General features: G+C 47.7%; 1 pseudogene; it reads left to right on the top strand.

The window, feature by feature from the left end:
* The first annotated feature begins 5504 nt into the window (after positions 1 to 5504).
* On the top strand, positions 5505 to 11363 carry LOC129668646 (ATP synthase subunit g, mitochondrial-like; annotated as a pseudogene).
* Positions 11364 to 11908: the final 545 nt, after the last annotated feature.

Here is an 11908-nt window from a genome sequence, read left to right on the forward strand (position 1 = left end):
AGGCAGGCAGGCAGGGAGACATGGGGTTAGAAGTAGCTGAGAGCTTACCTCTGACTTAAAGCCTGAGGCACAAAGACCCCCAACTGGACCTGGCAAAAGTTCCTGAAAACTCAAAACACACCTCCACCTCCTCCAACAAGGCCACACCTCCTTTTTTATTTTTAAGATTTTCTTTTATTATTTTAATTATGTATATGTGCATGGGGACCTATTGTGCACATGAATGACCACAGAGGTCAGAGGTGTGAGATTCCCCCAGGAGTTGGGGTTATAGGCAGTTGTAAACCACCTGACGTGGGTGCTGGGAATTAAACTCAAGTCCTCAGGAAGAGCAGCCATTTCCAGCCCAAAGCCACACCTCCCAATCCTTTCTAACCCGTTCCACCGTCTCTGGGCATTCATATTTGAGCCTGTGGGTCCGTTCTCACTCAAACCACCAAGTGTTGGCAATAAAGGCTGTTTAAGTGTTTGACGTTAAAGAAACCATAACAGTAGCTCATGAAGTAGCTAACATGATGACACAGATCTCTAGACTGCTGCAAGCCATTCATAGCATGACTTAAACAAGCTAGAAAGCGTTCACATAAACCTGCATGCACGCGTGTAGACGTTTCATTCCACGTAGGACCCTGTTGGTAGAAGGCTTTCCTAGCATACATGGGCTGTGTCTCAGTGTCCAGCAGTGGGTATTTTCTCTCTCTGGGTGGCCAAACATAGGCCAGATCAGTCCAAATTAAAAGCGGATAAAGGCAGGTTTATTGGGTGCCACTCTCAGACAGGCTCCAAGAGAAGGGGCTGAGGAAGTCTTGTGCCTGACCAAGGCAAGGGGGTTTGTAGATCTTGGGTGAGGGGTGGTGACATGTAAGCTAGGAGCTGGGTCTGTACCCAAGTACGGTCGATAGCTGAGTACCTGGGTGGGTACCAAGGTGTGCTGGTCATATCAGAACAGTGAATTGTATAGGCTGCCAGAAATTTGGAACTGAGCTTTCAGCGCCATTCCTTTATTCAGAGCTTTCCTCAGTGGGGCGGGGTTGAGTGAAGGCAGGCAGGGTTTCTCAGTTTACGAAGGGTGGAGCAGGGCATCCCAACCAAACACCCAGCACCACATAAACCAGGCACGGTGGCAAACTCTAGTCCTTGGGTGGTGGAGGCAGGAGATCAGAAGTTCAAAGTCATCCTTGACTAAATAGTGAGTTCAAGGCCAGCCTGAGCCTTATGAGACCTTGTCTCAAAACAACAAAATGTTTCACTAATGATTTTAAAAAGTGGACAGCAAGATGATTGAACAGGCAAAGGTGCTTGCCACTAAGCCTAACAACCTCTGTTCTATCCCCAGGTCCTACATGGTAGAGGGCAAAAGTGCTCCCGCAGGTTTTCTCTGACCTCCACACCTTCGGCAATGTCATAGCCACACCTTTCCCTCCTGGGACTTACTTAATCAGCTACATTTTCTTAGGCTTCCTGTTGCTGTGACAGACACCATGTCCAAAACGGAGGGGAAAAAAATGTTTCAGCTTACAGTTCCGAATCAGTCCATCACAAAGAAGTTGAGGCAGGAACACAAAACAGCGCCAGAACAGGGAGGCGGAGCTGATGTGGAGGCCACTGGTCACTGGCTTGCCCCTCAGGCCTTGCCAGCCTTCTTTCTTATGACGCCCAGGATCATCAGCCCAGGGGAGGCACCACCACGATGGCCGGGTCCACTCATCAACCATTAATCAAGAAAGTGTAGTATAGGCTGGTCCGCCAGTCAGTCTGCTGGGGGTATTTTCTCCAGCGAGGTTCCTTCTTCCAAAATAACTCTAGTCTGTGTCAAGCTGACATAAAAGCTAGACAGCACATAATTTTAGTTTAAAAAAGTAAATAAATTAACAAAAATATCATAATTATCAAAAGTTATAGACAATTCAAAAAGTGTGTTAGTAAACTGTGGCACAACAATAATATGAAATAAATTATTCAGTAATAAACAATAAAGAGCTCTCGACTACAAAGATACATGAAAGAAACTTAAAAACATACTGCTTAGTGAAGGGAGCCACTCTGAAAAAGTCACATATGGCATTCTGGGGGGGGGGGGGACGACACATAGAGATGAAAACTTAAACAAATAAGAAAAAACAAACCCAAACAAAAAAAACCACAGGGTGCTGTGGCGCTGTGTCTTAGTTACTTTTCTCCCTAACAGAAGCAAGGTGAGAGGGCATGGGTGTGTTTTCCCTCACAGGTCAAGGTGGAGAAGTCAAGATACTGGAGACAGGTTCACATCACGTCCGCGAAAAGGGAGTAGAGAAAGATGGCCTCATCTGCTGCCCGGTTCCCTCTCCTCACTTACAGGGTCTAAGATCCCAGTCCTCTGCGTGGCTCTGCCCATGGTGGGTGAGTGGGTTCTTAGAGAAGCCGCGATATTCCCCACAGGCATGCCCAGAGGTAATTCCAGAGTTCATCAAGTTGACCGCTAACACTAACCAGCACAGGCTGAACGCAGAGAGGAGTCTGCAGTGATGGCTGCAGACATTGCGTTTGCCAAAAGCCAGTGTCTTTCCAGGACTGACCGGCCCTTAAAGTGAGTAGTGAGTAGAAATGCAGGGATTCTGCTGTTCAGGGCTAGAAACGCCAAAGGCCAAACCAGGGGAGCTGGGGATGCTGGGAAAGAGACCCTTAGGAGAATCCTACAAGTTTCTGTTAACCTAAAACTGCTCTGAAAAGCGGATTAAAGGCCAACTGCGCAATGGAGGCGTCCCATGGATGCAGCGTGCGAGCGTGTGGCCACGTGTGCAGGTACTGGGCAAACTACTGCGGGGTACAACAAAAATGAGTGGTCGTTGCCTTCAGTGGGATCACAGGAGCTCGCTCCGCAGCCTCTCCTTGTCCTTATTTTCCAGAACAGGAAGGGCTAGGGGCGGCTTTGGGGCTGTACGCTTGGCGGGGCGCCTGCCCTGGCCAAGCATCGCTGACCCGGCGGAGGATTCCGCTGTGCACGCTGGCTCGGGCGGTCCCCAAAGCCGAGGCCCACGGTGTTCTCGCGCCCCTCCGCGGAAAGCAGCCCCCGGCTATCACCGCAATGCTTTCGCTTTGTTGGAATGTTCCCCCACTGCAGAAGTGCACTTTGTTCCCGAGTGGGGGAGGGGCAGCAGGACCCGGCTCCAGGGCGCCCTGGGGCTTGGAGGGCGTCCAGCTTTCCGTTCCCAGGGTGCTTCTGGCGGGGGCGGGGGTTGTCTGCATCCCAGCTGGGCAGCTGGAGGATACTGAACCCGCCTGGACTCCAGGGCCAGCCCTGCCACCCACTAGTTTATGCTGGGCACCAGGGGCTTGATTTCCTCTGCTTCAAAACAGAGACCTGAATAATGCTGATTGCACGCACTACCGGCCTCTGCCTTAACGTCCTCGGCACGAACCTTCCTCCCAATACCCCTTTGAAGTAGGTGCTGCTAACATAATAAGGTAATTATACTATTAGTTGGATAATTCTCCCTGGCTGCCCACACCCTTTGAACATCGCAGATGCTCTGGTCACGGAAAGGCTGGCCCGGCCTCCTCCCAGTAATAAATTGTGTGCTATCGTTTTCACTAACTTTAGTGCCGAGGAAAGAGAAGCTAAAGACAGGTAACTCACTTGCGGAATGGCACAGCTCCCAAGTGGCCATCCAGATACCAACCCAGGCAGCCAGCGGGAGGGTTTCCAGCTCTTAAACTGCAAGCACTGCCTTCCTACTGCTGGTTTCTGGGCGCCCTTCAAATGAATATTCAGAAAAATGTACTTATTCAGACTTTGCCGGCTGGGTGTGGTGGTACATGCCTGTAATCTCAGCCCTCAGGATGCAGAGGCAGGAAGAGACAATGTAGGAGTCTAGCCTGGGCTACACAGTCAATCTAAAACAAGCCTTGCACGTTTTAGGCAAGCATGCTTTCCCACCCGGCTACATCCCCCAGCTCTGACTGTCTCCTTTCATTGTATTTCTTAGGGACATGGCCTCCTCCAGGGACTGATGGTGCAGGCTAGCCATCAGTGATGTAGAAGCCAACTTTGTCTGGTCATCTGAGGAGCTTTCAAGCTGTGAGGGTGTAATGAGTAGCAGATGACATGTCACAGCAGCTGCGGAGTCTCTTTCCTGGGCTCATCCACCTTCTGGACTGGGCCTGTAGAGCTCCTGCTCTCCAGCACGCACGCACACACACACACACATGCACACGCATATGCACGCACACACGCACGCACACACACACACACACACAGAGTCTGCATGCAGAGGGCAGAGGAAGCTGCAGCTCAGCTGCCCTAAATTTTAAACAAGGGAGGTCTGCCTCCAAAGGGCACTTGTGCATGCGCCCACTGGTCCCCCGACCATGCTTCCATCACAGGACTGGGAAGCCATGAGTGACTCTCCACCTTCTTCCTGGAAGTGTGAAGGCTGCTGCTGTTTTCATAAACTGGTCCTGCACGGGGACAAAAAAGAAGACACATATCCAGTGAAGGATGTTTGATGAGTTTTTATGCTTACTTGGGCCACTTAGATTTTTCCAAAACCCCCTTAAAAAAAAAAAAAGATTTACTTTTATCCTTCTCCCTTTCCCCCTCTCTCACTTCCTTCCTCTCAGTCTCCCCCGTGTGCGTATTTGTGTGTGTGCTCATGCTCATGGAAGTGAGAAGAGATTGTCAACTCCTCCTAACTACAAAGCAAAGGCCAACAGTGTCACTTGTGGAAAGAGCATCATCAAAGCTGAGATGCTGTGTTTCATTTAAGGAGAAAAAGCTATTGAGTTCACAAACCACGTGGCTCACATACTGAGTCCCATTGATGTAGCCTGCCCTATACGGAGACTCTGAATCTATTTGGTTTTAAACAAATAAAGGAAGGAGACAAGCATGGGGAGGGAGGGCTCAGTGCTTTACAGAGGCAGGCTTATCACCTTTCCTCTCCAGCCAGAGGCCGGAGCTCAGCCACAGGCCACATACCTAACTGAAAGCATGCTTGGAAATGCACTTTTATTCTGGGTGGCTTTATGTCCAGCTAAAAGAATGTGCTTTTAGAAGATTAGAAGCAAGCTGGGCACTTGGACGGCAGAAGCAAGCAGATCTGCATGTTTGAGGCCAGCCTGATCTACAGAGTGAGTCCAGGACAGCCAGGACTCACAGAGAAACCCTGTCTGGGGAATAAAAAAAAAAAAAAAAAAAAAAAAGAAAATCTGTACAAAACGTGAGACATTTTCTTATTTGGCTAAATGTGAAAGGACATAAACGCATCTGGCGTTGGAGGCGTGCACTGTGAAGATGGGCAGCGGCAGCGCACAGTCGTGCTGTCACTCTTTACTAGAAAAGACGTTCGGGGCAGCAAGGGGCCCAGATGAAACATTCTGCTTCCCACGCGCCTCTCACATGACGCCGTGGGGTCAGAGGATGTAAATGGCAGACAGCGGGAGACACCTGGGAGCCCTTGTGTCTGAGCTTAGCTGCTCTTGCCCTTTGCCTTCTGCATTTTCATTTCTGAACATCCAGTGTGAGGATGACTGCAGAGGCCACCTGTGACGTAGGGGTGAGCAAGAGCCACAGCATAAAGCATGTCATGGCTGTAGCTGCTCTCACCCTGTGTCCACCTCCAGACCTCTCAGCAGGGAGGTGCTACCTGGGTAAGCCAGGAGAATTTGCCACCTTTTGAGTGTGAGTGTGAGTGTGAGTGTGTGTGTGTGTGTGTGTGCGCACACACGTGTGTACAGCGTAGCACAGTCCCACAGGAATACACAGGAAACTGTAGCCACAGCTGCTTTCTGGAAGAAGTCATGAATGTTTTGAAGATGGGGATGGACAAAGGACTTAGTTTGCAGTTATAGTCTCCTTTATTGATTGATTGATTTCTGAGACAAGGTTTCTCTGTGTAGTCTTGGCTGTCCTGGACTTGCTTTGTAGACCAGGCTGGCCTTGAGCTCACAGAGATCCACCTACCTCTGCCCCCAAGAGTGCTGGGATTATAGGCGTGTGCCACCATGCCTCCCTGTCTCCTTTATTCTTTTTTTTTTTTAAGTTTATTTATTTATTATGTATACAATGTTCTGGCTGCATGTGTGCCAGCACGCCAGAAGAGGGCACCAGATCTCATTATAGATGGTTGTGAGATACCATGTGGTTTTTGGGAATTGAACTCAGGACCTCTGGAAGAGCAGTCAGTGCTCTTAAGCTCTGAACCATCACTCTGTCCCCTCTCTTACATTCTTTAATGTTAAATTGTTCGAATTTATATATCCAACCAAGGAAAGGTGTTGAAATAACTTTTTTTAAAAAAGATTTATTTTCTTGTGGTTCAGCAGTTAAGAGCACTTGCTGCTCTTGTGAAGGATCCGGATTTGATTCCCAGAACCGATGTGGCAGCTAGCAACTGTAACTCCAGTTCTCGGGATTCAGTGCTGCCTTCTGTCCTGTGGGCACTAGGCGTGTGCGTGGCACACAGACATACGTGCAGACAGCACACCCGTGCACATAAAGTATTTTAAAAAAAATAATCATTTACTTTGTTATTTGTTTATAGGTGTTTGAGTATGTACAAGCAGGTGCTGGTGTGGGGGCCAGAAGAGGGCGCCAGATTCTCTGCAGCTGGAGCAACAGTTGGCTATGAGTTGCCCAGAGTGTGAGCTGGGAAAGCACTCTGGTTTTCTGGAAGAGAAGCAAGCACCCTTCAATGATGAGCTGTCTCTGCAACCCCAAACAACATATATAATGGGAGTAGTAAAAACAAACAAAAACCCCCACCAGTGGTGGTTTGGATAAGAATGTGGTCTCCATAGGCTGGTGGAACTATTTGGGAAGGATGAGGAGGTGTGGCCTTGATGGAGGAGGTGTGTCACCGGGGTGAGCTTTGGGTTTTAAGAATTCCATTCTCTTCCCAGTTAGCTCTCTTTCTACCTTATGCTTGTAAACCAGATGTGAGCTCCCAACGTCTGTTCCAGCACCACGCCTTCCTGTCTGTCTGCTGGCATGCTTCCCACCATGGTAGTCATGGACTTTAATTCTCTGGAACCATGAGCTCCAAACTGAAAGCTTTCTTTTAGGTTGCCTTGGTCCTGGTGCTTTGTCAAGGCAATACAGAAATAACTCAGGCAACACTGTTCTATCAATTCAAGGGTATAAGAAACGTGTTCTCCTGAAGTCTTATGAGCTGGCCAGAACAAAGCTGATTGCTGATCAAAAGCTGAATTTCAACTATTACGTGTTAAGAATGAATGGTATTGGCTACACATTAAAACAAGTGGGGTGGGGGCTTGTTTTGGCTCACTTGAGCGGAGGGGAGCTTTAGCTAGACTCAGGTGTTGTGCCTTCTAAGCTGCGTGTGCACTACTAGTTCACTGCCTAAAATACTTTTAGTTGAAAATGAATTCACTGTCTTGTTGAAAAATCCAGGTTCATTAAGATCCTGTGATGGTTCACATTTACTGTCCACTTGACAGGACCCAGAGTCGCCTGGGAGACAAGCCTTGGGCGTGCCTTCGAGTGGGCGAGTGGGCGAGCAGGAGTGCCTTGGAGAGGTTGTCTAGCTTGGGTTAGCTGAGATGGAGAGACACGCCTTAAAGTGGCTGCAGTCCTACTGGACTGAACACAAAGGAGGAAGAGCCGGGTGCCGACATTCCTCTCTCTGCTTCCTGACTGTGGCTGCCCTGTGACCAGCTGCCTCTCGCTACTCCATCACGACTCCCTACCTTGACCGTGAGCCAAAACAAATCCTTCCTATCTAAGTTGCTTTTGTCATCGTGTTTTGTCACACCCAGGAGGGGTGAGCTCAAAGCCAGGGCGGTTTTGTGAGCTCCCCTGGTCTGTTGCCACCCACAGTTCATTTCTCTTCCCCCAGCTAGTGGCTAACCACTCCTCCCCCAATGGCTGTGCTACAGAAAGTCATGGTGATTACAAATGACTCTGGAACCTGGGGTGTTTGTTTGCATTATTTCTTCATTTTACCCTTAGATGATTTTTTAAAAATCACATTTGTTTGTTTGCTATCTGTTTATTTATATGATGTGTGTGGTTGAGCATGAATTTGCATGTGGAGGTCAGAACACAATGGCGTGACGTCTGCGCTCTCCCACCTTGATGATACGGGTCCTAGGAATTGGATTCAGACCACCCAGCTTTAGGCGAGCTCCTTTACCAGTGGGTCATCTCCCAGGCTCCCTTATTTTGCATTTGGCTTGCTGTTTTTTTTCTTTGTTCCTTCCTACTTTTTTTTTTGGCCTGGCTTCTTAGGAGAAAAGCTTGAATTATTGATTTAAGCCTTTTTTCCAAATGCATGTACTCAATGTTGTAAATCTCTGCCTAATCACAGCTCCTGGAGCAGCTCACAAATCTTCGTAAGTTTGGTTTTCATTTTCACTTCCTTGCAAATATTTTCTAATTACACTTGAGATTTCTTCTTTTAATTCAGGCTTTATTTCAAAATCTGCTGTTTAACTTCAAGTATGTATGACTTTCCTGGCTCTCTTTCTGTTAGCTCCATCATGTTCAGAAAGCAGACACTATGATTTGAATTCTTTGAAATTTGTTCGATGTGTTTTATAGCTCCGACTGTAGTCTCTTTGGATGAATAGTCCATTTCGCTTAAGCAAAATGTCTATTACATGGTTGTTGGATAGAGCTGTCTAGAGATGTCTGCTTGATTAACGGAGTTGTTGAGTTCAGCAGTGTCCTTACTAATGATTTGCTGCCTGCTGGAGCTGTTGTGTTCTTTTTTTCTAATTAAAAAAAAAAAAAAATCATGGGTATTCGTGTTTGCCTGAATATATGTCTGTGCATCACCTGCAGGTCTGGTGCCCTCAGGGGCCAGTAGGAGGTGCTGATCTCCCTGAACTGGAGTTACAGACAGCCACGTGGGTGCCGGGAACAGGACTCAGGTCCTGGAAGGAGCCTATGCTCTTAACTACTGAGCCATCCCTCCAGCCTCTGCTGGATCTGATCTGGTAGAGGGAAGCTGCCGTCTCCAGCGGTGATACTGGGGCCTTTGCAGCTCTTTGCAGCTCTTTCAGCTTTTGCCTCCTCTATGTTCTGTATGTTGACACTGTATTTCTGTGACATACACATTGAATATGTTTGTGTCTCCCAGAAGGGCTCAGCCTTTTGTCATCCTATGATGTCCCTTGTACCCTTTCTCGCCCTGAAACCTTTCTGTCTGGCATTAGTACAGCCAGCTCCCACTTCCTGTGACAGGTATTGGAACATCTGGTCTCTATTTCTCTGCACCTAGTCCATATTTAAAAGTGAGCGTCTTAGAGACATTTACATGAGTCTTGTTTTTGTCTTACTTTCACTTAGACTGCCTGCCATTTCACATTATTGTTAAGAGTTGAACTAATGCTTACCATACTTATTGTTATTTCCTAGTACTTCCCTCTGCTGCTGTGAGAAACCACCATGACCAAGAAGTCTATGGTGGTGAAGTAGGGGCAGCAGGCATGGGGGCTGGAGCAGAAACCAGGGCTCACATCCCAACCGCAAGCAAAAAACAGAGCCAGAGCGACCCCTGCCTCCAGTGACAACCTCCTCCAAGGCCACAGCTCTTAAGACCCGCCAAACAGCGCCACCAGCTGGGGACCCAGCACTCATTGAAATGCCTGAGGCTAGCGGGAACATCACTCACACCATGCCGTTAGCCCTCAATTTTTTTCTCACTATGATTTTCTAGAGTTTGACTATAAATGTCCGGGCACAGATTGATTTTGTTTGTGTGCTCGTTTCATCAGTTCTCAGCCTGTGGGTCGCCACCTCTTTGGGGGAGTCAAGTGACTCTTCCACAGAGGTTGCCTAAGGCCATGGGCAAACACAGATATTTATATTTTGATTCGTAACAGTAGTAAAATTACAGTTCTGAAGTAGCAATGAAGATAATTTTATGGTTGGAGGTCACCATAACGTGAACTCTATTAAAGGGTCGCAGCATTAGGAAAGGTGAGAAGCCCTGATTTAGCTATTTATTTGCTATTTTTATCCTGCTTACAGGATACAATACAACACAATACAATACAATACAATACAATATTGTTTTATTTTGAGACAGGGACTTTTTGTGACCCTGGCTGTCCTGGAACTCACTCTGTAGACCAGGCTGGCCTGACCTCACAGAGATTTGCCTGCCTCTGCTTCCTGAGCGCTGAAGTTAAAGGTGTGTACTGTGTTTTGAGTTTCCGAGACCTATATGTTTGTGCCTGACATTAATTTAGGGCATATTCTCAATAACTATTTCTTCAAATATATACATATATATTGTTTTTGTTTTCTGAGACAGGGTTTCTCTGTGTAGCCTTGGCTGTCCTGGTCTCACTTGGCAGACCAGGCTGGCCCTGAACTCACAGTGCTCCGCCTGCCTCTGCCTCCCCGAGTGCTGGGATTGCAGGGGCTGCCACTGCACCGGGAAATAGCTTCTTTTTAAAGTGTATTTACTTATTAGTGCATGTGTGTGCACATACAAGTGTGTATACACATATGTGCTCGTCCACGCACGCCAAAGGCGCAGCTGTGGGGCCCTGAGGAGCCAGTTCTTTCCTTACCCTTTCTCGGGTGCCCGCTGGGCTCTCCTTCGGGCCCTCAGGTGGTCTCTTCCCCTTCCTGTCGCTGCCGTCTCACATGTGCATGTGCTCGCAGTTCTTCAGCAGTCGAATCTATTGTTTAATTTGGTTGGGGAACTTGTTTTTGTGGTTATTGGCTTGATTGTTTATGTCTTCAGTTTTGGAATTCCTACTGTCTGGTCTCCCAGGAGTTGCCCTCTGACCTCCGTACATATGCCGTGGTGCATGCGTGCACACAACTAAGTGGCTGGGGTTATTGGTTTTTTGTTTTAAGGGGTTTGGTTTGGTTTGGTTTTTGAGCTGGAGAGGTGGCTCAGCAGATAGGAGCACTGGCTGCTCTTGCGGAGGACCTGGACTCAACTCTCAGCACCCCCAGAGTGACTCACAACCCTCAGTAACTCTGGTTCTGACTTCCGGTACCAGGCACACGCGATGTGCACAGACGTGCTTGCAGGCCAAACATTCATACACATAACATAAATCTTTGAAAAGGTCTTCCGGGACCTTCCACCAAAGACCAAGCCAGTTTGCAGCTTCGTGGAGAAGACTCCAGGGCTGGTGACCACTGCCATGGTTTCCTCCAAGCCTGGATTGGCCACATTTGGCAACATGCCAAGGCTGAGCTGGTTCCCCCAACCCTGCTGAAATCCCTACAGCTACTCAGAGCGTGAAAAAAAATAATTCAAAGTGCTAAAACTGGTAGCTTCAGACAGCTTACAATTAAGGAAGCTGTGCTGAGTGATTTGGTGGCCACTGAGGTGAGGATGTGGTTTTATATCAGAGAGATCACAGGCAAATGAGGCATCGTTGGCTATGATGTTTAAAGACCAATCTTTAACAGCTGATATTAGGGCTGGAGAGCTGGGTCACAGGTTAAGAGCACTGGCTGCTCTTTCAGAGGTCCGGAGTTCAAGTCCCAGCACCCAAGTGGTGGCCCACTACCATCTATAGTGAGATCTGGTGCCCTCTGCTGGAGTACAGGTGTACATGAAGGCAGAACATTGTGTACATAATAAATACATCTTAAAAAAAAAAAAACATCTGATTTTATTTGAGTTCTTATTTGACCATTTGTGGACCATGTGTAATGAGACTTCTATCTGAATAAAATACTAGCTGTCAGAAAAAAAAAAGTTACCTTTCCATTACGATATACCCCTCCTCCTCTAGCTCATCATTTTTTTTTCTCTCTCACACGTTTGTCTAAAGCTTTTATTACTGTATGTTAACTGGCAGCCGGAGCTAGAGTCTTCATTTTGTTCTAGCTCTTAGGGAGATTCCACATATTATTTATTGCATTTGCCTCAAGGTTTTGCTCTATGACCTTTGAGTCAGGACATCTTTCCTCGTCCACCAAGATGCTTTTAAA

This window comes from Psammomys obesus, unplaced genomic scaffold (genome assembly GCF_907164565.1).
Source record: "Psammomys obesus unplaced genomic scaffold, mPsaObe1.curated_primary_1811, whole genome shotgun sequence".
Classification (NCBI taxonomy): domain Eukaryota; kingdom Metazoa; phylum Chordata; class Mammalia; order Rodentia; family Muridae; genus Psammomys; species Psammomys obesus.